Source organism: Pongo abelii, chromosome X, assembly GCF_028885655.2.
Source record: "Pongo abelii isolate AG06213 chromosome X, NHGRI_mPonAbe1-v2.0_pri, whole genome shotgun sequence".
Taxonomy (NCBI): Eukaryota; Metazoa; Chordata; class Mammalia; order Primates; family Hominidae; genus Pongo; species Pongo abelii.
In genome coordinates, this window is record NC_072008.2 from 132,101,389 (window position 1) to 132,127,004 (window position 25,616).

The 25,616-nt window shown below is 34.0% G+C and overlaps 1 protein-coding gene across 1 annotated transcript in view; it reads right to left on the reverse strand.

Annotated features, from left to right (window-relative positions):
• LOC129052834 (uncharacterized) overlaps positions 1 to 25,616 on the reverse strand; it is a 55,641-nt gene that overhangs the window by 24,800 nt on the left and 5,225 nt on the right. The window lies entirely within an intron of this gene.

Here is a 25,616-nt window from a genome sequence, read left to right on the forward strand (position 1 = left end):
GTTCAACCATTGTGGAAGTCAGTGTGGCGATTCCTCAGGGATCTAGAACTAGAAATACCATTTGATCCAGCCGACCCATTACCAGATATATATCCAAAGGATTATAAATCATGCTGCTATAAAGACACATGCACACGTGTGTTTATTGCAGCACTATTCACAATAGCAAAGACTTGGAACCAACCCAAATATCCATCAATGATAGACTGGATTAAGAAAATGTGGCACATATACACCATGGAATACTATGCAGCCATTAAAAAGGATGAATGCATGTTCTTTGTAGGGACATGGATGAAGCTGGAAACCATCATTCTCAGCAAACTATCGCAAGGACAAAAAAGGAAACACTGCATGTTCTCACTCATAGGTGGGAATTGAACAATGAGAACACATGGACACAGGAAGGGGAACATCACACACCGGGGCCTGTTGTGGGGTTTGGGGAGGGGGGCGGGATAGCATTAGGAGATATACGTAATGTTAAATGACGAGTTACTGGGTTCAGCCCACCAACATGGCACATGTATACATATGTAACAAACCTGCACATTGTGCACATGTACCCTAAAACTTAAAGTATAATAAAAAAAAAAGATGTCCTTAAAGTTTGTTTTATCAAATGAACAAACTCATCATCCATTTGACATGTAGGGTAATACTGATACTTGTTTCCAAGAGTAGAATAATTACATCACTTTGCTTTCAGATTTAATCTGTTGTGGTGTTTGAATAATAGGGTTTTTGGAACATAAGACTGGGATCTGATACGATGTCACACAGCCATTTCTATATCCTTATACAATAAACAGATGTTTTTGGACAATTTTGCTTAAAGTAGTAATTTTTTTACATTTAAAATTATTAGGTAGATTTCCAATTCTTAATCTAGTATCCCTTAGCTAGTATTTCATGTTACTTAATTTGTAAAAATTTACTGTTTTCCATTAATGATGACAATTAAGAAATAATATAATTTTGATACTGTGCATGTGGCAGTTCTAAAACATTATAGACCTTTGTTGGATGCAGTTTGTGAATATTTTCTCTCATTCTTCAAGTTGTTTGTTTACTCGGTTTATAGTTTATTTGGCTGTGCACAAGCTCTTTAGTGTGTAACTAGGTCTCACTCATCAATTTTTGTTTTTGTTGCAATTGCTTTTGGGGACTTAGCCAAAATTTCTTTGCCAAGGCCTATGTTAAGAAAGGTATATCCTAGGCTTTCTTCTACAGCTTTTTACAGTTTAAAATCATATATTTAAATCTTTAATGCATTTTGAGTTAATTTTTGCGTATGGTGAAAAGTAAGGGTCCAGTTTCATTGCTTTCGTCATTGCTTGTTTTTGTCGACTTCACTGAAGATCAGATGGTTGTAGTTGTGCAGCTTTATTTCTGAATGTTTTATTCTGTTCCATTGGTCTAGGTGTCTGTTTTGTACCAGTACCATGCTACTTTGGTCACTATCACCTTACAATATAGCTTGAAGTTGGGTAATGTGATGTCTCTGGCTTTTTTTCTTTTAGCTTAAGATTGCTTTGGTTATTCGGGCTCTTTTGGGGTTACATATGAATTTTAGAATAGTTTATTCTAATTCTGTGAAGAATGACATTGGCAGTTTGATAGGAATAAAATTGAATCTTCAAATTGCTTTGTGCAGTATGGCCATTTTAATGATATTGATGCTTCTAATCCATGAGCACGGAATGTTTTTGCATTTATTTGTGTCACATCTGATTTCTTTCAGCCGTGTTTTGTAATTCTCATTGTAGAGATCTTTCACCTCCTTGGTTAGCTGTATTCCTAGACATTACATTTTTTGTGGATATTGTAAGTGGGATTATGTATATCCAGAATCAATAAGAAACTTAAACAAATCAACAAGCAAAAACCAAAGAACCACAATAAAAAATGGGCAAAGGACATGAACAGACACTTCCCAAAAGAAGACAACAAACATATGAAAAGAAGATCACCATCCTAATCATCAGAGTAATGCAAATCAAAACCACAATGAGATACCATCTCACATCAGTCACAAGGGCTATTATTAAAAAGTCAAAAAAACAACAGATGTTGACACGTTGCAGAGAAAGAATGCTTATATAATGTTGGAGGCAATGTAAATTAGTTTAGCCACTGTGGAAAATAGTTTGGAGATTTCTCAGAGAACTTAAAACACAGCTACTATTTGACCTGGCAATCCTATTAGTAGTCATACTCCCAAAAGGAAAGAGATAATTATACCAAAAAGACACATGCATGTTCATCGCAGCACTATTCACAGTCACAAAGATGTGCAATCACTCTAGGTGCCCAACAATGGTAGATTGGATAAATAAAATATGGTACATATACATGTTGGAATACAAAAAGTAATGAAATCTTTTCCTTTGCAGCAACATGGATGGAACTGGAGGCCATAATCCTAAACAAATAAATGTAGAAACAGAAAATCAAATACTGCATGTTTTCACTTAAAAGTGGGAGCTGAACATTGAACACGTGGCAACATAAACATGGGAACAATAGGCACCGCAGACTACTAGTGAGGGGAGTTAGGGAAGGGGGTGTGGGTTGAAAAACTACCTATTGGTTTCTATGTAGATATGGTTTGGATGTCCCACCCAAATATCATGTCGAAATGTAATCCCCAGTGTTGGAGGTGGGGCCTGTTGGGAGATGACTGGATCATGGAGGAGGATTTCTCATGAATAGTTTAGCATCATTCATTTAGCAACAGCACCCCAATGGTACTGTATTCATGATAGTGAGTGAGTTCTCATGAGATCTGGTCCTTTAAAAGAGTATAGCACCTCCCTCTACTCTCTCCTGCTCCTGCTCTAGCCACGTGACATGCCTGTTCCCCCTTTGCCTTCTACCATAATTGTAAGTTTTTTTAAATACCTCCCCAGAAGCTGAGCAGATGCCATCATGCTTCCTGTGCAGCCTGCCTACAGAACCAGGAGCCAATTAAACCCCTTTCCTTTATAAATTACCCACTCTTGGGTATTTATTTATAGCAATGTCAGAATGGACTAATACATATGCTCATTAGATCGGTGAAATATATCCATATAACAAACCTGCCCATGTACCCTTGTATCTAAAATGGAAGTAGAAATTAAGAAAAAAAATAAATCAAAAAGGTTTTGATTAAATTGGTGATGTGGTAGGCATTGTAACATATTCTAAAAAAATTGGACAGTGGAATCATTTGCAAGATTATCCACACCATAGTCTATGCACATATGTTAATATTTGACTACCTAAATACAGATAATAATAGCACATTTATAGAGTGCTTACTATGTGCTAAGCATTGATCTAAGCATTTTACATTATTAACTATCGCTTTATTGATGGGGAATCTAAAGCAAAAACATTATATCACTTGCCTAAAGTCACTTGGCAACTAAGTGGTGAAAAGCAGATATTTCGACTTTAGAACCAGCACTGTTAACCGTATACTGTACTGCTGTAATGGCTATCCACTTGAATTGAAGGAAGGAATATTAAAATGCTTCAGTTTTCAAGTATTCCAGCTGATACAAAGGATATTGGATCTTATCAAGGCTGTACAAATAACAAATGGCTTACCATTTGTTATTTGTTGAACAAGTTGCCTCAACCCTTTGAGCTTCAGTTTCATCATCCAGAAAATGGGGATATGAATATGGTAGTAAGTAAATTTCCTTCACTTTTACAATTTTATGTTTCTATGACTTTCCCAGAGTATAAAGAAGTGGGAATAAATGCATCATCTACTTACAGTGTAGAGAAAAGGAAAAAAGACCATTGATTCTTAAATTCATTTTGATTTATGCCTTGCAAATGGATGTCCAGCAAGGTTATAAACACTAGTTTTGAATGTTATGTTTTCCACTTAGAAAACATTCTTTCCTACATCTTTATTTGGGTCACTCATACTGATGCTTTAAGACTTCTATCAACTTTTAACTCATTCAGGAAACCTTCCTTTTTCTTCAGGAAGTATTCTTGTTTTATTGCCATATCACACACCAAGGGAGATGACCTTCATTTTAATTATATCTGTGCCTTTGTACTCTTCTTCCTGCTGTTCTATAAAACTCTGCATCTTTTTTTTTTTTTTTGGCCTGGCTGTCTTTCACTCATTTTTGATAGCTTAGGCATTATCTTTTCAAGTGTCTTTTCATTGGCTTAACCTCCCTGCCAAGGTGGGTTGAATCTCCCTCTTTAAGTTTCCAATACCATGTTGCAAAGATCTCTTTCAGAATGCTCAACAGATCGTATTCAAATGGTATACATGCTTGGCTTCCTCAATAATTGTATGATCCAAGATGACAAAAGTCATGTTTTATTCATCCTATATCCCCAAACCTAGAGGCATTTCCCAGAATGAAATAAGTAATCAATACAAATTTGATAAACTTAACTTAAATGGTGATCCATGGAAGACATAGACTCGGCGTAGTTCTTTACTTCATCCTAAAGAAAGGGCAATGACATTGTATTTGTTTTTACCTGATAGAAAGATATGAGAATTAGTAAGACAAAATACTAGTTTGAAGTCTTAAGACTAGGTGATATGCAAAGAAGCAACACATAAACCAGCTGCCATTATACCTCATAAACATCTGAGCAGTGATAACATTTCTGATAATAGTAAATTATATTGTATGAAGATGGATTTATTTTATGATAGAACAACTAAAAAGGTTACAGTGAACTTACAAGGTGAATCTCATTTAAGTTAACTTTTCAAAATAGAATAAAATAAATGTTTATTTAAATAGAAATTAGCATGGAATGCTGTTTGTTAAACTTTTCCCATTGGTGCTCTCAGTAGCTGTGATCTGGGGCTTAAATGAGGGTTAAATACACGAAAGAAGATGCTGATAAATTGATGATGAACATGGGCATAGCTCATTAACAGCCTCTTAAGTGGAAAGTAGCATAAGAAAGAAAATTTAAACTTGAAAACATTTTATTGAAATCCTTAATTCCTATAAATATACAGTAAATCTTTTTTAAACAGGACAATGGAACAGTTCCTTGGCCCCTGTGAAGCATAATTATTCTCTCCCTTGCTCCCTCACTCCCTCCTTTCCATAATTTAAGAAGCACAGGCACTTTGATAGACCCTAAAGGGAGGGTTAAGATATAGAAATGAATAATATGTAGTCTTTGAATCTTCTTGCACATGACGGGACTTATAGAGAGATCCAAAAGTATAGTTCACTCTGAAACTAACAGGTTCAAAAAAATTAATAACCTTACCATTGCTATAGACAAAGCTGTACTTTTTTATACATTGGCAATTCAGAATTAATAAGGTATTTTTATTCTTTCATAAGTCAGTCCCAGTTGGTATGAATATAAGCATTTCATATCAGTTCATTTGGGAGTGATCTTTTGTTGCAAATAATTATGTATTCAAGTTTTTACTTTAATGAAAACATCCTTATTATTAGAGACTACAAGGTAAAAGCATAGATACTTTTATGCTTTCCTTTCAAATGTATATGTTTCATTGTGTTTGGATTTACACACTGATATTGTATCTGTAAATGACATCTCTGATTATATCATTCCTCTGATATAGGCAGTTTTACTTAGTGAGACACAACACTCGAAAGAACTGTCAGACTAAGTATTTCAAAAGGGATGGATTAACAAGAGAGTTAAAGGACATTGTGATGGATTGGACAGAAAGCTGTTAAGTATGACCACATGGTATAAGCAAATGTGGACATGGTATTTTATGAGAATAACAATAAAATTGTGCACATTTTTAAAGAATAGCGTTTTAGAATGTTGATTATACTCATCATTTCAGCACCAGAGGATCATAGAATCTCCATTAGTTAAAGAAGAAGATTCATTTTGCAATTCACATTACTATTTGAGATATATCAGTAACATCAATAATAGTTACCTTAGGCTACTGCAACAGCAAAGAAGGAAAAAAAAAAGTCTACGTGGTTCATTTCATAAGAGAAGACACAGAGTCCTTGGAATTGAGATGCCACACTTGAACACATTTAGTGTTCAGCAAATAATTTCTGAATGTCACTGATCCTAGATCGTTTTTAAAAAGCTACTTCCCCTTACTTTGAATGATTTGTTATGCTGCATTTCATTACTTTTCTCCTTACTTTGTTCCTCTTTTGTTTTAAAATAAGTGACGAGATTTTCGGTGAAGATTAAGCACTAGCAGGGAGTAATGCAATGGCCCAAACACAGTTTTAATTGGAACCTCAAATCCTGTGAAAAAATAAGAAATTAAATCATTAATAAAATGCATTTCCCAAACGACACTATGTTGATATATGTTAAGAAGCCTCCATTATTTTATCCCATAAGATTCCTATAGACATAATTGCAAAATGTAAAATTCACTAGTTGTGCCATATTAAGGTTATTTAATGAAATTCAGGCCCTTACAAAGTTTCAAGTATCAAAGAATTAATAAAAAATCTATAGGAATTTTCCTTTTACAAAACATTAGCATTGTTTAGTCAACATTAATCCTCATGTTTCCTTACAATGTTAACAGTACATATTTAGTACGTTGCTTAATGCAATCCTGGAAGTACTACAGAGATATTTCAATGTGACCCAAGCAAAACTAAGGCACAATGTTAAACGATTCAAGCTGCCACATAGCTGAAGGTTTAGAAAGAAATGTCATATCTCTGGAAACTTGAAAAACTCTAATTATAAATGCTACCATTAAAGAAAATCATGAACACAACCTTCTAGTGAGTTATAGGCTATACCAGGCACATGACTAAAGTGCACTATAAAACAAATGGAAGACACATTGAGGAGGATAAAAGATTTATGATCCTATCTAAAAGACCGCTTCATTATGCATTTGGTCAACTAACAATTATCAAGCAGCTCTGGACCCAGTTTTGCTTAAGAGTAATGCAAAAGTAGTATCTTGAAGAGCTTAAATCTAATGGTGGGGATCAACTGCAAATTTAACAACTACGGATGAATCCATACATATTAATGAAGCTAGCAATGATTAACTGAGAAAGTAGCATTTTATTTTCCTTTATAATTGCTCTACAATTGCAATTTCATATGTACTAAAGTATGCATATATTAGATATATTTCATAATATGTTATATAAATACATGCCACTTTTATGTGTCTCTTTTTACTATTCTGTAGTGAACATAAATGATGAAAAATGATATAGAGTATAAACACTTAAAAATTGTCTTTATTTCCCCTTGCCACACTGATTTAAAATGGTTATTTACCGGTAAACATTTAAGCAGAGAAATCTAAAGCCTATACTAATGGCATTTAAAAGGTTACATATTTCTTCAAGTGTATTCTATCAGTTATAATCTGCTGTTGTATTGCATATATTCTGTCATATGTGAATGAGTAGATGTATATAAAAGATTATCAACATGATTGCAACTCTCCTCTGCTTCTAGCTGGTCTCTCTAACATATTATCTTAATATTATAACAGTATTTTGCATTTTGATAAACACATTCAGATTTACTTTCAACCAATACTTATTGATCATTCAAAATATTATAGGTGTCATGTAAAATAAAAATAAAAACATAAAATCAGACATGAATTCTCCCATCAAGGTGCTTACAGTCAAGCAAGGGAGATGGCAATTCATTACTAAAAGAGAAGGTAGAATATGATGAGTATAATAAGAAGCATAGTGAGGAAAACGTTACAATAGTTTAGAAGAAAAAAAGTTTGCTTACGACTGTGAGGATCAAGGAAGGTTCTGTGAAAGATGTAGAATTTCTGCAGGTCTTTAAAGCTTTGGGCAATTAAAGACCAAACGACATATGTGGCAGACAGAAAACTGCATGGGAAAAGATGAAAAGGTACAGGAATAAAGGAAAGTGCAGGGCATATTTGGAAACTAGTAGGAAGCATTATTTAGCTAAATTATTTGATACATGTATTGTTGTAGTTGAGGTAGGTCCTGAAGGATAGACAGTGGAGACCCTTAAGTATAAGCCTAAGGAAATAGAACTCCTTACCCTAGGTAATAAGACTCACTGAAGTTTTCCAGCAGGGAGTGATGTGATAGCATTTTGCTTTAGAAAAAATAATCTTTCAGAAGTATAAATGATAGATTTGAGAGTTTGAAATAGAAGCAGAAGGGAGGGTGTGGTGGCAATTAGGGAGCTTTTGTGATGGTCCATATGAGAGATATTACGGGTGTGAATTCAAGCAAAAGCAACATAAATGAAAAAGATAGAACAAATGTGAAAAATGCTTTCTGTAGGTACATCATGCTGACAACATGCTTCTAAAATGCTGAACCTGGAGAACTGGGAGTATAGCAGTACCATTAATAGTGATGGAAAATACAGAAATAAACTAGTAGTTTTGGTAAATAAGAGAATATGAGGTAAATTTGGTTTATTTTAAATTTGTAGTGCTGGCAAAAGATGACCTGCAAGCATGTGGAAAGGTATAAGTGGTGTCCAGAGAGTTTTAGGCTGCATAAATAGATGTCAAAAGCATCTGTATTTATTCACACAATTAACATTTAATGAATACCTAATATATATGGGGTAGTGAAAGTATAAAGGTAAATACTACACAGTCTCCTGCCTCAGGTAATTTTCTTATAGGAGAGAGAGACTAATCAAGAATTATAATTAAATACGGAAAGTTCAATAATCGTAGTTTGTATTAATGTAATTATACAAACAGGGAACCTGATATATCTTGACAGAGTCAAAGAACAAGTCTGAGAAGAAGCTGACACATGGCCTGAGTTTTAAAGAATGAGGAAATATTTGCCAGATGGAGGCACAATATTTTAAATGGAAGTAACAAAAAGAGAAAAGATATGAAGGCAGTTAACAGTGTGGTGTGTATGAAAATCTTACCAGTGTTTGCTGGAACAAAAAGGAAAATGTGGGAGGTGCAAAAACAAATGTAGTTTAGGAATAATAAGTACACATTTTTGAAAACCAAAATAAGACACGGATTTATTTAAAAGTCAATGGAGAACAAATGAAAGTTTTTGTATACAAGGGTGATTTGATTAGATTTGTTTTAAAAAATTAATACTGTAGAGGAATGTAGGATTAATTAGAGTGGGGGGGGATTGTAGATGGAGAAAATAGGAGTATACTTCCAAATTCCAAATAAAAATGAGGAGGACCTTAAACGAAGATATTAATGGTATAAATAATGAAAATAGGGGACAGGTCAAAATTATAGAGTGGGGATTGACTAGAGTTGATTGCTATGATGTGGTGGGAAATCACAATCATACAGTTTATAACCACATTGTTTAAATTACTTTTTTCTATACATCTTCCATGTAGGTTACACAACACATCTGACTACCAATTGACCTGAATCAGCGTCTCTTGCTAAAAAAATACTGTATTAGGTCTAAAAATAATTCCTCACCATAGTTATTGTCGACATGTATATAGCTGTGACAGAATCATAGTTTACTTAGAATTCATGAAAAAATGTTTGTAAGTACAAAGTACTTTTTTCTTATTTCTTCTTTTGGTTTACTGTCATTTGCAGAACTTAGGAGAGTTGGCTTTAAGCAACATTGTGCTTAATTCCCCTATTGTTCCATAGACTGAGTCTAAATGGAATTCACTTTCAAATTTACTTGTTTTATCCAAGTCATACTTGCTTGACCTGTGAATCAAAAAAGTTGGCTGTGATATACAATTAATGATTTCATCTTGTGTTTATGTGTATTTCTTTCGAAAGACCATTTAAAATAGTAAAATAGTGTACATGATCATTCAATCTCCATCTCCCTCTCAATATGTACATATATAATGAATAATAGACTCACAGTAGCACACAATTTATCCATATTTATTGGGAATCACTGGAAATTAAGGCATTTTTCCCTGTTGAAGTTTTTCATGTTTTCTCTTTTTTTAAAAAAAATTAATTGGTACATAATAATTGCGCATATATATGGGGTAGAGTGTAATGTTGCAATACATGTATAAACTCTGTAATAATAAAATGAGGATGATTAGCATATTTATATCCTTAAACGTTAATTATTTCTTTGTGTTGGGAATATCCCATATCCTCTCATCTAGCTATTTAAAAATATAAACTACATTATAGTTAACTATATTCACCTGACTGTTTCATGCAATGAAACTCCAGAATTTATTCCTCCTATCTAACTGTGACATCGTGCTCATTGACCAGCCTTTCCCCATCCCTCTCCCTATGATATGGTTTGGCTCTGTGTCCCCATCCAAATCTCACGTCGAATTGTAATCCCCACGTGTTGGGGGACAGACCCAGTGGGAGGTGATTAATCATAGGGGCGGTTTCCCCCTAGCTGTTTTCGTGATAGTGAATGAGTTCTCATGAGATCTGATTGTTTAAAAGTGTGTAGCAGTTCCCCCTTTGCTCTCTCCTGCTCCGTCACAGTAAGACGTGTTTGCTTCAGTTTCTCCTTCTGCCGTGATTGTAAGTTTCCTGAGGTCTCCCAGCCATGCTTCACATACAGCCTGTGGAATTGTGAGTCAATTAAACCTTTTTCTTCATAAATTACCCAGTCTCATGTATGTCATAGCAGTGTGAATACAGACTAATACACCCTACCTTCTCTAACCACTATTCTAATTTCTATTTGTATAAGATAAACTTTTTAAGATTCTACATATGAATGAGATCATGTGGTATTTGTCCTCCTGTGCAAGGTTTATTTCACTTAACATAATGTTCTCCAGGTTTATCCATGTTGTTACAAATGACAGGATTTTGTTCTTTTGTATAGCTGAATAGTATTCTAATATATATATTATATATATATCACATTTTCTTTGTCCATTTATATGTTGATGGACACTTAGGTTGGTTCCATATCTTAGCTATGTGAATAGTGCTGCAATAAACATAGCCTCACCACAGTTAGAATACTTATTATCAGAAAGTCAGAAAATAATAAATGCTGGCAAGGATGTGAAGAAAGGGGAACTCTTACACACTGTTGGTGGGAAGGTAAATTAGTACAGCCACTAGGGAGAACAATATGAAAGTTCCTCAGAAAACTACAAATTGAACTCCCATATGATCCAGCAATCCCACTACTGGATATATATCCAAAGCAAAAGAAATTAGTATGTTGAAAATATACCCAAGTGAATTTTATCGTTTATAGCTGAAGCAGTCTTTCAGTTTGCTTATTTATTTTAACCATTTGGGGCTTCTTAAACCTATTTTATGCTCTTGGGCTTGCTGTATAGAGGAAAAAAGGTACATAATTCAATGCTTTCCTAATGGCCTCAAATCATTGCTTTAACATTAATTATTACAGTATTTATGAGACTCAAAGGAACTACTGAAAAATGAGATGTTTGTTGGAGCTGGACCTTACTAAATGGATAAATTTTTAAAACGATGCATTTGATTTAGTTTCAGTTTTTCCGGTTTCCTTTCCTAACAAGGTGTTAATCATTATTTATCCACTTAATAAGGTCCAGCTTTACATTTAACTCTTTAATCCATCTTGAGCTACTTCTTGTATATGGTATAAGGAAGGGGTCTGGTTTCAGTTTTCTTCATATGGTTAGCCAGTTATCTCAGAGCCACTTATCAAATAGAGAATCCTTTCACTATTGCTTGTTTTTGTCAGGTTTGTTGAGGATCAGATGGTTGGAGATGTGCGGTCTTATTTCTGGGTTGTCTAGTCTGCTCCGTCAGTTTGTATGTCTGTTTTTGTACCAGTACCATGTTGTTTTGGTTACTGTGTCCTGTAGTATAAAGTCAGGTACTGTAATGTCTCCAGCTTTGTTCTTTTTGCTTAGTTAGTGGGTGCAGCGCACCAGCATGGCACATGTATACATATGTAACTTACCTGCACATTGCGCACATGTACCATAAAACCTAAAGTATAATAATAATAATAATAATAATAATAAAAAAATAAAAAAATAAAAAAAATAAAGGATTGCCTTGGCTATTCTGGCTCTTCTTTGCTTCCATATGAACTTTGAAATTTTTTTTTCTAGTTCTGTGAAGAATGTCAATGGTAGTTTCATAGGAATAGCATTGAATCTATAAATTGCTTTGGGCAGTATGGCCATTTTAATGATATTGATTCTTCCTGTCCATGAGCATGGAATGTCTTTCCATTTGTTTGTGTCATCTCTGATTTCTTGAGCAGTTGTTTGTAGTTCTTCCCATTTTACCTGTATTCCTATGTATTTTATTATTTCTGTGGCAAATGTGAATGGAAGTTTGTTCCTGATTTGGCTCATGGTTTGACTGTCGTTAGTGTATAGGAATCCTAGTGATTTTTCTACATTGATTTTTTTATCTTGAGACTTTGCCGAGGTTGTTTATTAGCTTAAGAAGCTTTTGGGCTGAGACTATGGGGTTTTCTAGATATAGGATCATGTTGTCTGCAGACAGGGATAGTTTGACTTCCTCTCTTCCTATTTGAATGCCCTTTATTTCATTGTCTTCCCAGATTGCCCTGGCCAAAAAATTCAACCCTATTTTGAATATGAGTGGTGAGAGAGGGCATCCTTGTCTTGTGCCAGTTTTTAAGGGGAATGCTTCCAGCTTTTTTCAGTATGATGTTGGCTGTGGGTTTGTCTTACATGGCTTTTATTATTTTTTGTTTTCATTCAATGCTTAGTATATTGAGAGTTTTTTAACATGAATAGATGTTGAATTTTATCAATAGCCTTTTCTACCTCTATTGAGATAATTATGTGGTTTTTGTCTTTAGTTCTGTTTATGTGATGAGTCACATTTTTTTGATCTGCATATGTTGGACCAACCTTGCATCCCAGAGACAAAGCCTAGTTGACCATGATGGGTAAGCTTTTTAATGTGCTGCTGGGTTTGGTGTGCTAGTATTTTGTTGAGTACTTTTGCACCGATATTCATCAAGGATATTGGCCCAAAGTTTTTTTTGTTGTTGTTGTTGGATGTCTGCCAGGTATTGGTGTCAGAGTGATGCTGACCTCATAGAATGATTTAGGGAGGAGTCCCTCTTCCTCTATTTTTGGAATAGTTTCAGTAGGAATGGTAAGAGCTCTTCTTTGTACATCTGGTAGAATTTGTCTGTGAATCTGTCTGGTCTCGGGCTTGTTTTCATTAGTAGGCTATTTATTACTGCCTCAATTTCAGATCTTATTTTTGGTCTGTTCAGGGATTTAATTTCTTCCTGGTTCAGTCTTGGAAGGGTGTATATGTTCAGGAATTTACCCATTTCCTCTAGAATTTCTAGTTTATGTGCATAGAGATGTTCATAAGATTTTCCGATGGAACTCTATTAAAAACTGAGCAAAGGACATTAGTGGACACTTTTCAAAAGAAGACATACACGTGGCCAATGATCATATGTAAAAAAGCTCAACATCACTGATCACAAGAGAAATGCAAATCAAAACCACAATGACATATCATCTCACACCAGTCAGAATGGCTATGATTAAAAAGTAAAATAATTATAATAATGATAATAATAGATGCTGGCAAGGTTGTGGGATAAAAAGAATGCATATAGCCTGTTAGTGGAAGTGTAAATTTGTTCAACCATTGTGGAAGACAGTGTGGCAATTCCTCAGAGACCTAAAGACAGAAATACTAATCGACCCAGAAATCCCATTACTGGGTGTATACCCAAAGGAATATAAATACTTCTATTATAAAGACACATGCACACATATGTTCATTGTAGGACTATTCACAATAGCAAAGACATGGAATCAACCTAAATGTCCATCAATGATAGGCTAGATAAAGGAAATGTGGTACATATACACCATGGAACACTATGCAGCCATAAAAAGGAATGAGATAATGTCCTTTGCAGGGAAACTTATTGAGCTGGAGACCATTACCCCAAGCAAACTAATGCAGGAACAGAAAACTAAATATCACATATTCTCACTTATATATGGGAGCTAAATGATGAGAATACATGGACACATAGAGAGGAGAAACACACATTGGACCTATAGGAGGGAGAAGGCTCTGAGGAGGGAGATGATCAGGACAAATAACTAATGGGTGCTGGGCTTAATACCTGGGTGATGAAATAAACAGTATAACAAACTCCAATGACACAGCTTTACCTGTGTAACAAACCTGCACATGTACCCCTGAACTTAAAATAAAAGTTAAAAAAAAACAAAATACCTTTGCTTTGTGTCTAAAGTGAAAGTTAATCTGATCCAAGTAAGGGCCAAAAGGGCTTGCTTATATGTAAAGCACAATAATCATAGTGCTTGGATTCTGGCTTATGTGCACCAGTGGGCCCACACCTAGACTAGGTGGGTGCAGAATGGGGTTTCAGTCCTTCTGTGGTGTACTGGAGCTGAAGCTTCTGTTATTCTAACCCCATTAGTGATATAATTATAAAAACGTCAAGACTGAGACTGAGGGATCTAATACAGAGACCCTCATTGCATTAGGAGCCAACTGATTTAGGCACTAGATTATTTGTTATTCTATATTTCTAACCCCATTGGTGACATAATTATAAAAACGTCAAGTCTAGGAATGAAGGATCTAATACAGAGACCCTCATTGCATTGTGAGCCAATGGATTTAGGCACTAGATAGTCATAAGCCTTTTATAAATCTATAAAATAATTATGAAGACAAAACAGACGCACCTGTGCACACCCTCACATATGCATGTTTTCCAGCTTCTTAATAAAAGTACTAATAAAAGGTAGAGACTTAAAATAATTGGGACTTAAGAGACATAGATTTTTCTCTAGACCTTTTTCTTGTCTTCTGTAGATCTCAATATTCCAAAATATAAATAAGAGGGTTAGGCTAGATAAGCCCTAAGCTGCTTCTGGCTCTAACATTCTGAGTGTCTGTAGTTGTATAAAGACTTATAGAAATGCGCAATCCTTTTTTTTTTTTTTTTTTTTTTTTTTCTGAAACAGAGTCTCACTCTGTTGCCCCAGGCTGGGGTGCAGTGGCGTGATCTCTGCTCACTGCAACCTTGACTTCCTGGGCTGCAGAGATCCTCCTGCCTCAGCCTCCTGAATAGCTGGGACTACAGGTGTGCACCACTACCCCTGGCTAATTTTCGTATTTTTTTTTTAGAAACTGGGTTTCACCATGTTTCCCAGGCTGGTATTTGACTCCTGGGATCAGACAATCTGCCTACCTTGGCCTTCTAAAGCATTAGGATTACAGGAATGAGCCACCATGCCTGGTCATAAATGCCCAATCTTTGAACCCAAAACACATTTTGCATTATCAAGTTTGATGTTTTGATTTGAATTTTGCTCCTTTTAAACTGAATGACTAAAACATAAAAAGAAAAATAACCTTTCAGAAACCAGCTTTAGATCAGTGTGGCTTAATTAACCTATCAAAGAAACTTGTCCATTACTTTAATTTGCTTTGAAGGCCAAAGGTACTAACTAGACTGATTGTGGAAAACATTTGAGTGGAACCAATGAAGAATGTGGTCCAGTTTGATTGGCAGTAAAACAAAATTCATATGGTGGCCTGCAAAATTGAGATATTTGGTCAAATGTCTTATTTGCATTATAAGCAACTGGAGGATAAGGCAATCCTAATTTTATAAACCGATATACCATATATCAAAGAAAACACTAGAAGAAAAACCTAGGAAAATAGAAGCCTTTGCAGTTTTTCAATATTCCTTGGATTGAAAACGTTTCTAAAATAACTCTAAAGAAATTTGACCAAATGATTTTGAAAATATATGTTCTCCATTCTCTGGGCAGAACTAAAACTCAAATTAAGATAATGCATCATTTAGTCTCAAGCGATTGCAAAATAACTACAAATAGTGGTTAGTATTTATTGAGCACTTACTATTCATCGGTTATTGTCCTAAGTGCTTCAAATCTATTTATTTATCCTAATGGCCCAGTATGGAAGGTGGTAGTATTTTCCTGACTTTAGAAGTAAGGCAATGGAAGCACAATAGGGTCAGTAAATTGCCCAAGATCAAATGCCTAGTGAGTGGTAAAGGCAACACTTGAGCTCTTCAATATTTCTTACTGAGAAAGCTGATGCTTTTATTTATCACTCTACACTGTCATAGTTAGATTAACTAAATTTAACATTGTGTTTAGATAATTAATATTCTGTTTAAGCAAACTAGAAGTGTAAATGAGACAGAAAGAAGAATATTTATCTTACTTAAAAGTAAGCTGTCCAAGTGTTCTCATTGTTCAATTCCCACCTATGAGTGAGAACATGTGGTGTTTGGTTTTTTGTTCTTGCGATAGTTTGCTGAGAATGATGGTTTCCAGTTTCATCCATGTCCCTACAAAGGACATGAATTCATCCTTTGTAATGGCTGCATAGTATTCCATGGTGTGTATGTGCCACATTTTCTTTTTTTTTTTTTTTTTTTAGAGATAATATACTTTTATTACAGATTTTTATAGCAGAAATGAATATAACAGTTATGTGGCTCTCCAGATCATAAGATACTGAATTGTGCATTGTTGTCTTGTGCGTATTTTTCTTTTTTTTTTTTTCTTTTATTATTATTATTATTATTATTATACTTTAGGTTTTATGGTACATGTGCGCAATGTGCAGGTAAGTTACATATGTATACATGTGCCATGCTGGTGCGCTGCACCCACCAACTCGTCATCTCGCATTAGGTATATCTCCGAATGCTATCCCTCCCCCCTCCCCCCACCCCACAACAGTCCCCAGAGTGTGATGTTCCCCTTCCTGTGTCCATGTGTTCTCATTGTTCAATTCCCACCTATGAGTGAGAATATGCGGTGTTTGGTTTTTTGTTCTTGTGATAGTTTACTGAGAATGATGATTTCCAATTTCATCCATGTCCCTACAAAGGACATGAACTCATCATTTTTTATGGCTGCATAGTATTCCATGGTGTATATGTGCCACATTTTCTTAATCCAGTCTATCATTGTTGGACATTTGGGTTGGTTCCAAGTCTTTGCTATTGTGAATAATGCCGCAATAAACATACGTGTGCATGTGTCTTTATAGCAGCATGATTTATAGTCCTTTACATTTTCTTAATCCAGTCTATCATTGATGGGGGGAGGGGGGAGGGAAAGCATTAGGAGATATACCTAATGTAAATGATGAGTTAATGGGTGCAGCACACCAACATGGCACATGTATACATATGTAACAAACCTGCACGTTGTGCATATGTACCCTAGAACTTAAAAGTATAATAATAATAATAATAAAAAGAAAAAAAAATAAATAAATAAAAAGTGAAAAAAAAAGTAAGTAAGCTGTCTTAAATGTATCATTTATTTGCAAGTCATCAATTAGGTCAATCATAACTGTCTTATCTGTTTCTTGAACTAGGATTTTGTAGAACTTATACATAAAATTTTTAAATAAAAATGCCATTATGTATATGTATGTATACATATATATCTGAAAGCTATATGCATATTACTATGTCTTTCTATTTGTCTGTCTACCTAGCTATCTGTTTCATTTCAAATTGCTATAATTTAGTCTTTCTTACTAATTCAAATTGGTTTTAGCTTGAATTACCCAGCATTGGTAGTTTCTAATATGCATTATCCTTTATTAAAATGGGATATTTTTCTTATTGAGAATATTTTTCCTTCCACTCTGTTGAAGCAAATTTGGATACAATAAATTCATCTATTTTAAGAATACAGTTAGAATTCAGGCAGAGTAAATTATTGGCAATATTGTAGCACCAAAACAGGATACAGTCAGGAGCCCTTCTTAGTAATAAATAAAATTGTGTTTCTATTATTTGTGTATCAATAAAAACTATCAATCACACAATAACGACCAAGAATTTCAAGGATCTCTAGTCTCCACAAGAGATGATCTTGTTCAAATTTTTTGGTGCTATGCTCTGGATAGAGTATATGCGGTATCCTTCCGGAAGAGAAGAGGGATCACTAGTGTATCACAAGAGCCTCAGTGTCTGACATATAGTAGGCTATCAATAAGAAGTAGTTCTTGGATGAATTAATGGAATGAGTTACTAATAATAAAAATAATGTAAAAAAAACAGTGTATAAACAAAGACACATTTCCGCAGAAGGGTTTTTGAGAATGAAGCCCAATGACTAGAGATTAATGATAGATTTTCCATAAAAGTTACCTACAGAGACATCTAAATTGGAAAGGAAGAAGTAAAATTATCTCTGTTTGCAGATGACATTATTTTATATATAGAAAACTACAAAGATTCTACCCTGAAAAAACTGGTAAAACTAACACAAATTCAACAAAATAGCAGGATATAAATATAGCACCCAGAAATCAGTTCCATTTTGGTACAGTAACAATGAGGAATTCAAATCTGAATTAAAGAAATAATTCCATTTAAAATATCATCAAAAATAATAACATACTTAAGAATAAACTTAACCAAGAAATCAAAATCTTATAAACTGAAAACTACAAAACATTGCCAAAATAAATTGTCAAATACAGAAATAAATGGAAAAAAATATGTATTAATGGGTTGCAAGACTTAATATTGTTGATATGTCAATACTACCCAAAGCTATCTACAGATTTAATACAATTCCTATCAATGTCTCAATGAAGTTTTTTGAATAAATACGAAAATCCATCCTAAAAAATCAAAATCTCAAGGGATTCCAAATAACCAAAAAACCTTGAGAAAGAACAAAGTTGGATGTCTCACATTTTCTGATTTAAAAACATACATCATAGCTATAGTAATCAAAATAGTGTACTACCAGTATAGAGACACACATAGATGAATTGAATAGAATAGAGAGTCCAGAAATACACCCTTGCATATATGTTCAAATGATTTTTTAAAAATCATGTTTGAGACTATCAAAAAGATAGTCTCTTCAAAAAATGGTGTTGGGAAAACTGTTATACACAACAGAATACCAGTCAGCAATAAAAAGAAATCCTTCCATTCATGGCATCACCGATGGTCTGGAGTACATTAGGTTAAGTTAAATAAGACAGTAACAGAAAGTTAAACACTATGTATGTTCTTATATCTGAAAGCTAAAAAAAAAGTTGATCTCAGAGATGTAAACAGTAGAAAAGAGTTAACTAGAGGCTGGTACCTCCTAGAGGTAGAAGGATATTGAATGTTTCCAACACAAAGAAATGATAAATGTTTGAGATGATGGATATGCTAATTACTCAGATTTTTCACTATACATTATATGTATCAAAACTTCACTGTGTACCTCATAAATATGCACAATTATTAGATGTCAGTTAAAAATAAAATAAAGATGATGAACATATTCATGGCCCCCAAGAAGTTTCCTCATGCCCCTTTATAATAAATTATTTGTTTATTACCCTTTCTCCCATCACTCTATCCCTAGGTGACTCATAATCTGCTTTCTGTCAACATGAATTAGTATGCATTTTCTAGAATTTTTTATGAATGTAATCATGTAGTATGTATTTCTTTTGTCCGGCTTCCTTTTCTCAGAACAGTTGTTTTACAATTCATTCATTTCATTGAATGAATCAATATTTTATTCCTTCTTTACAGCTGAGAGAATTTCATTGAATGGAAATGCCTCGATTTATTTATTCATTAATTTGCTGATGGACATCTGGATTGTTTTCAATTGTCATCCATTACAAATAAAGCTGCTATGAACATTTGTGTACAAGTATTTGTATGAGCATATATTTTTATTTATCTTGGGTAACTATAGTAAATACCTAGGAGTGGAATGGCTGGGTTATAGAGTAGGCACATGTTTATCATTTTAAGAAACCATACAACTGTTTTCAAACTGTTTCATTTCACATTACTGTCTTCACTAATAAAATGACTTTTTTAAATGTAAAAAGGAATGAAGTTTGACCCTCATCTTATACCATATACAAAAATTAGCTGAAGCTTGATCAAAGACCTAAATGTAACAGCTGAAATTATAAAACTGTTTAAATAAAACACAGTGTGAATGTTTTATGACATTGGGTTCAGAAATAACTCCTTGGATATATCAAAAAATGCACAAACAACAAAAGGAAAAATAAAGGAGCTGGACCTCATCAAAATTAAAACCTTTTTTTTTGCATAAAATGGCACTATCACCAGAATGAAACAGCAATTCATGGAATCAGAGAAAATATTTTCAAATCATATATCTGAAAAGGGATAGATATCCAGAATACATGAAGAATGCCTATAACTCAGCAACAAGAAAACAATCCTGTTGAAAAATAGACAAAATAATTGAATAGACATTTGTCCAAATACTGTATACAAATGGAGAATGAACTCATGAAAAAAATGTTTAATATCATTAATCATTAGAGAAATGCAAAATAAAACCTCATTAGTAATTTACAACCATTAGAATGGCTATTATAACAATTAATAAATCAATAACAGAAAATACAAAGTATTGGCAAGAATGTGGAGAAATTGGAATCCTTGTGCATTGCTGGCAGGAATGTAAAATGATGCTACTGCTGTGAAAAACAGCATGGCTATTCCTCAAAAAATTAAACATAGAATTACTATATGATTTAGCAATTTATCTTTTGAGTATATGTCCAAAAGAAATGGAAGCAGAAAGTCAAATACATACTTATATACCTGTGTTCATAAAAGCATTATTGACAATAGCAAAAAATGGAAGCAATCCAAGTTTCTATACAAGAATGAACAGACTAAGATGTGGTATATATAATATCCACATCTTAATATATGTAATATATATGAATATTATATATATTATATATATGAATATTATTCAACCTTATAAAGGAAGGAAATCCTCACAAATACTACAAAATGGATGAGGCTGAAAGACAGTATACTAAGTGAAATCAGATAGTCACATAATAACTGGCAGTATTCTCCAAGTCAATATAGAAGTACATGCATATATGTGTTTGTATCTATATGGATATGGAGATATATATATATGTGTGTGTGTGTGTGTGTATATATATATATATATATATAGAGAGAGAGAGAGAGAGAGAGAGATGTGTAATATCATTTTATCTTATGTGAACTCCACATTCTACCATCACTCCATCCCCTGGCAACCACCATTCTACCGTCTCTATGAATTAAAGAGTAGTGTTGAACAGGTATAGAGTTTCAGTCAGGAAAGATGAAAAGGTTCTGGAGATGGATGATGGTGATGGTTGCACAACAGTGTGAATGTACTTAATGGGCCATAGAATCGAAGTCTTAAAATGATAAATTTTATGTTACATATATTTTATCACTTTAAAAAATATATTTTTAAAAAGTTACCTGAAGACAAGCAGAGAGTGGCACAGAAATCACTTCCAAGCTCTGTAACCTATAAACCTATATGATCACAGCTCAAGCACTTACTATCCTTTGTAAAGCCTTATTTTGTTGGTGCTTTGCATTTTGATGTTGCTTTTAGCTTTGTGTGACATCCTGAAACTGGGTGAAAATTCTCATACTAACAATCTCCAATCGTAACAAATGCTCCTACTACCTGAGTTTGTATGACTGCGTTTTTTAACAGTATTTTCATTGTACCCCGATTTGTTTTATTTCTGACCTCCTACAAAGTCCCCAGAAGATAATTTGTCAATACCCACTGCTTTCTATTTATGATGACAATCAAACTAGCCTAAGAAACACAATTTGTGACTTAGTAAATGATCCATGATGTACTTAAGATGTAGTCTGCCACTTTGTACAAAAAATGGTCTAATTTTTGTGAAGAGGAACATAAGCTAACATATTATACATCTCTCCATATATATATATATATATATATATATATATATATATATATAGACTTGGAGAATACTGCCAGAACTTTAGAGCATTCATGAAAAACTATCACTGACTTTGTTTATATAATTTTTACTGTGATATTATCCACAAGCATATTAAGTGTTACCACTTTTAAATGTCCAAAATTTATATTTTAGAAATAACAAAGATAAAAAATACCTGTTCAGAAAAAGAAAAAACCTATGTGATCTTAGGCAATTCACTTTCACAAGCTATTTTGTCTCTCTGAATTTATTTCTTTATTTTTGAAATTAGAATCATTTTAGCACCTAATTTATACACTGTTTTGAGAATTAAATGAAATAATACAAGTAAAGTGTTTAGCACAACATTTGGCACATGGATGCTTGATAATGTGGTTTTTTCTTCCTGTTGTCATTGCTGTTGATGGTGTTATCAAGGGCAAGAGGGCTTCCTACCATGTGTATACTTCCGTAAGGCTGTTTTGAGGGGAATGGAATATTCTTCAATATTTGGAACATTAAAAATACTTTAGTCAATGTATTCTGAAGACCCTAAGTTGTCTTTTGCCAATAGCCAGAGGAAAAAATTGTCGGGTTTTGTTGACTAAATGTATATTGGAAGTATTAAAGAGATGATGCCTACATCTGTTGTTGAAGAAAATGCTAAATTCTGATTAAAGATCGGTGAAAATAAATACTATTTCCCTTTCTGTGGCCATAGGCTCTTTGATTTCAGGTTAAGAACCCTCAGGTGAAATAAAGAAACAATGATGTCTATATATAGAAAGTAGAAAAAATAAAATAAGCTAAAGTAATTTGAAGCTTTGTTCCCTAGTACTTAGCAGATTTAGTTAGTTCTATGTAGACAGAGATATAGATTTTTTAGGAGGACTGCTAAATGTGGGGGTTAAAAGATAATACATGAAAACTTCCCATGGGACAGAAATATGAAACTGTAGTGCTTGGAAAAGACAGGATAGAGATGAAGGTCATAAAGTAATTTTCATATATATCTATATGTAAATTGGAGAATCTGAATGGTTAACATCCATTCACAAAGAAGAAGTAGAGTTGTGCAGCATAATTTAGTTTAGAATCTGCAATAAAGGAAATAGTTTCTGCTATTTGACAGCTGGGAAAGTTATTTCTCTGTTATAAGGAGATTGGAGAAGATGAACTCTTAAGTTTTCTACCATATTTTATTTTATAATATTATGAGTTTTAAAGAAAATTGAGGATGGAACTCGTCAATACTCATATTTGGGGGTGTAAAGAGAAATAAGAGGCAACAAGGCAAACACGAATGATGTGGTCAAAGGAGTGGGAAGACATTCAAAATAGTTTACAGTTTAAGAAGAAAGGAGAAGGGAGAGAATTTGGTGAAGGGTATGGTTAGCTGTAAATAATTCAAGAAAACACAGAAGATACTTTACAATCTTCAATCACACATATCCAGCAGAGTTGTAAGGGGCAAGGGACAGTTTGTAAGCAATTAAGAAGCTATAATGTGGTGAATATAATGAGGCGAGAAATGTAGATTATTTTTAACAAGTTTGCTGTCTGTAATACTAACAAAGATCTGGCTCTTGACAGTCTCCCCAGTCTTAGTTTTTGTTTATCTTACCCTCTCCTCACATATTAAAAGCTGCTTCCTTGCTTGTATTTTAGAATATTTTGTTCATAGTTACCATGCTACTTTTGTTTTCTTTTACAATAAGGAGGTCCAAAACAGGTAACACAGTGACTGGAACATATAGATGCCTTATAGATGTTTGTGGGATGGATACAGTGATAAATGGGTAATAATAGAGTAAGATGAATTTGTACTGCTCCTCAAAATTGCTGATCAAGGGATCAGTGGCGATCTATGGGGAGATCTCCTGATATGTTGCCTGGTTCTGGATTTGGACCTACCCTGATCAACATTTGTATCAATAATGTAAATAAGCACAAAATTTCCAGGTTATCTAATCTGCAGGTTATACAAAGCTGGAGTGGTAACTAGATGTTAGACCATAGAGTCAACATTTACAAATCTCTAGCCTCTCTGATTAGGAGACGAAAGCACATACTTTTATACACAAAATAGTTGCATATAATTTCAGGGGCTAGAGTGATGGACTAAAAATTAAAGACTAAAAAGTAGTAATAAAAGGGAATTTGGCAGGTAAAAGGTAAAATCATATGTTTATATTAAAATATTCAACATTATGTATTTTGCTTGGGGGTGACCTGGCTTTACAGTAAAGTCTGTGCAAAAGGCCTGGGGTTCAAGACCATAAACTGATAAAGAGAAAAAGTCAGTGCCATTCTTGGCTCTACTGAGGAATATTTAGTGTCCAAAGTAAAGATAAGAGGTATCAGTCCACTGTCTTCTGCATGAATTGGACTTCACTTAAAGTGGCTTGTTCAGTCACAGAGACACCATGCTCTAGGAGGATCATTTGATAAGGGTGGCTAGGATGGTGAAGAGGACAGGATCATGCCATTTATTATGGGTTGAATTGTGTCCCCCCTCAAACAAAAAAAAAATATGTTGAAGTCTAACCTCCAGTACCTCAGAATGTGACCTTATTTAAATATAGGGTCTTTACAGAGCCAATCAAGTTAAAATGAGGTCATTAGGGTGGGTCTTACTCCAATATTACTGACCTCCTTATTAAAAAAAAAAAAAAAGGAAATTTGGACACAGGCATGCGTAGAGGAAAGATGATGTGAAGAGGTGCAGGGAGAATGTCATGTGACGATGAAGGCAGAGGTTGAAATTATGCTGCCATTAGCCAAGGGAAGTCTGGGGCTACCAGTAGCTGGAAGAAGAAAGGAGGATCCTTTGTCTACAGAATTTGGAAGGAGCATGGTTCTACTGACACATTGATTTCAAACTTCTAGCCTCCAGATTTACAAAATAATAAATTTCTGTCTTTATAAGCCACATAGTCTTGTCATACTTTGTTATAGCAAGGCTAGCAAACTAATAAACCACTGAAGAGCAGTTAAGGAACCAAGGGAAGAGTAGCTTAGTGGACAGGATGGTTATGATGGTTAATTTTCCATGTTTTTATTCAATGATTCTTAGTGGTAGTTCTGGCCCAGAAAAAAAATTACAGCTTCAGAAAAATCAAGAAAACAGTCAAATCTTTAGCTTCCTGCACTTGGAGTTGTTTTTGGCTCGAGGGAACAAGAAGAATTGAATTTAAGAACTGATTGCCAGAAAGCAAAAATAATGATTAATTTGTTTTGTTTTTAATCTTCACCCACTTTTCTGTATACTCTTTTTTATTAGATGTCCTGTATTTGTACCACTGACATGTTAATATTAACGTATATATGCACCATAATAATTTTAAGAACTATTTTACATTCTTTCCCAGAGGTTTATGTGTTTATTTTCTACTTCTATAATAAAAATGTAAATATATTCTCACAGTTCTGATTTTAGAGAACAACACACAAACAAAAGTTTCTCTGTACATAGCTGGAAACCTGTGGCAGCATTAAACATGTCCAGTAGTTCTACACATTTTAGTAGTTACAACTTAGGTCTGTTTAGCTCTGTCTGATGGATTTTTTAAAAAAACTTCCTAGGTGAATAACGAATCCAAGGGGAAAGCAGGCAGGCAGCCAGTCAGCAAGCCAATGACATCTATGAAATATTTGTTCATCTTGGCAGTCATCCTGGCACTGTGTTTGTCTTCTTGGAATAAGTGTCTGATTGACAGATACTTTTTAAATGTGACCGGTGAATAAGATGCCTTTGGTAGCCACTAAGCCACTAGTTCTTGACTAATTAATATACTCAACCAATTATTGAGCCCTGTGAGAAAATATATGCTCTATAGATATGGAGGTAGAATAGGTAGAGATAATATAATTAGTATGGTTTTCTTAGAGAACCCTCCAG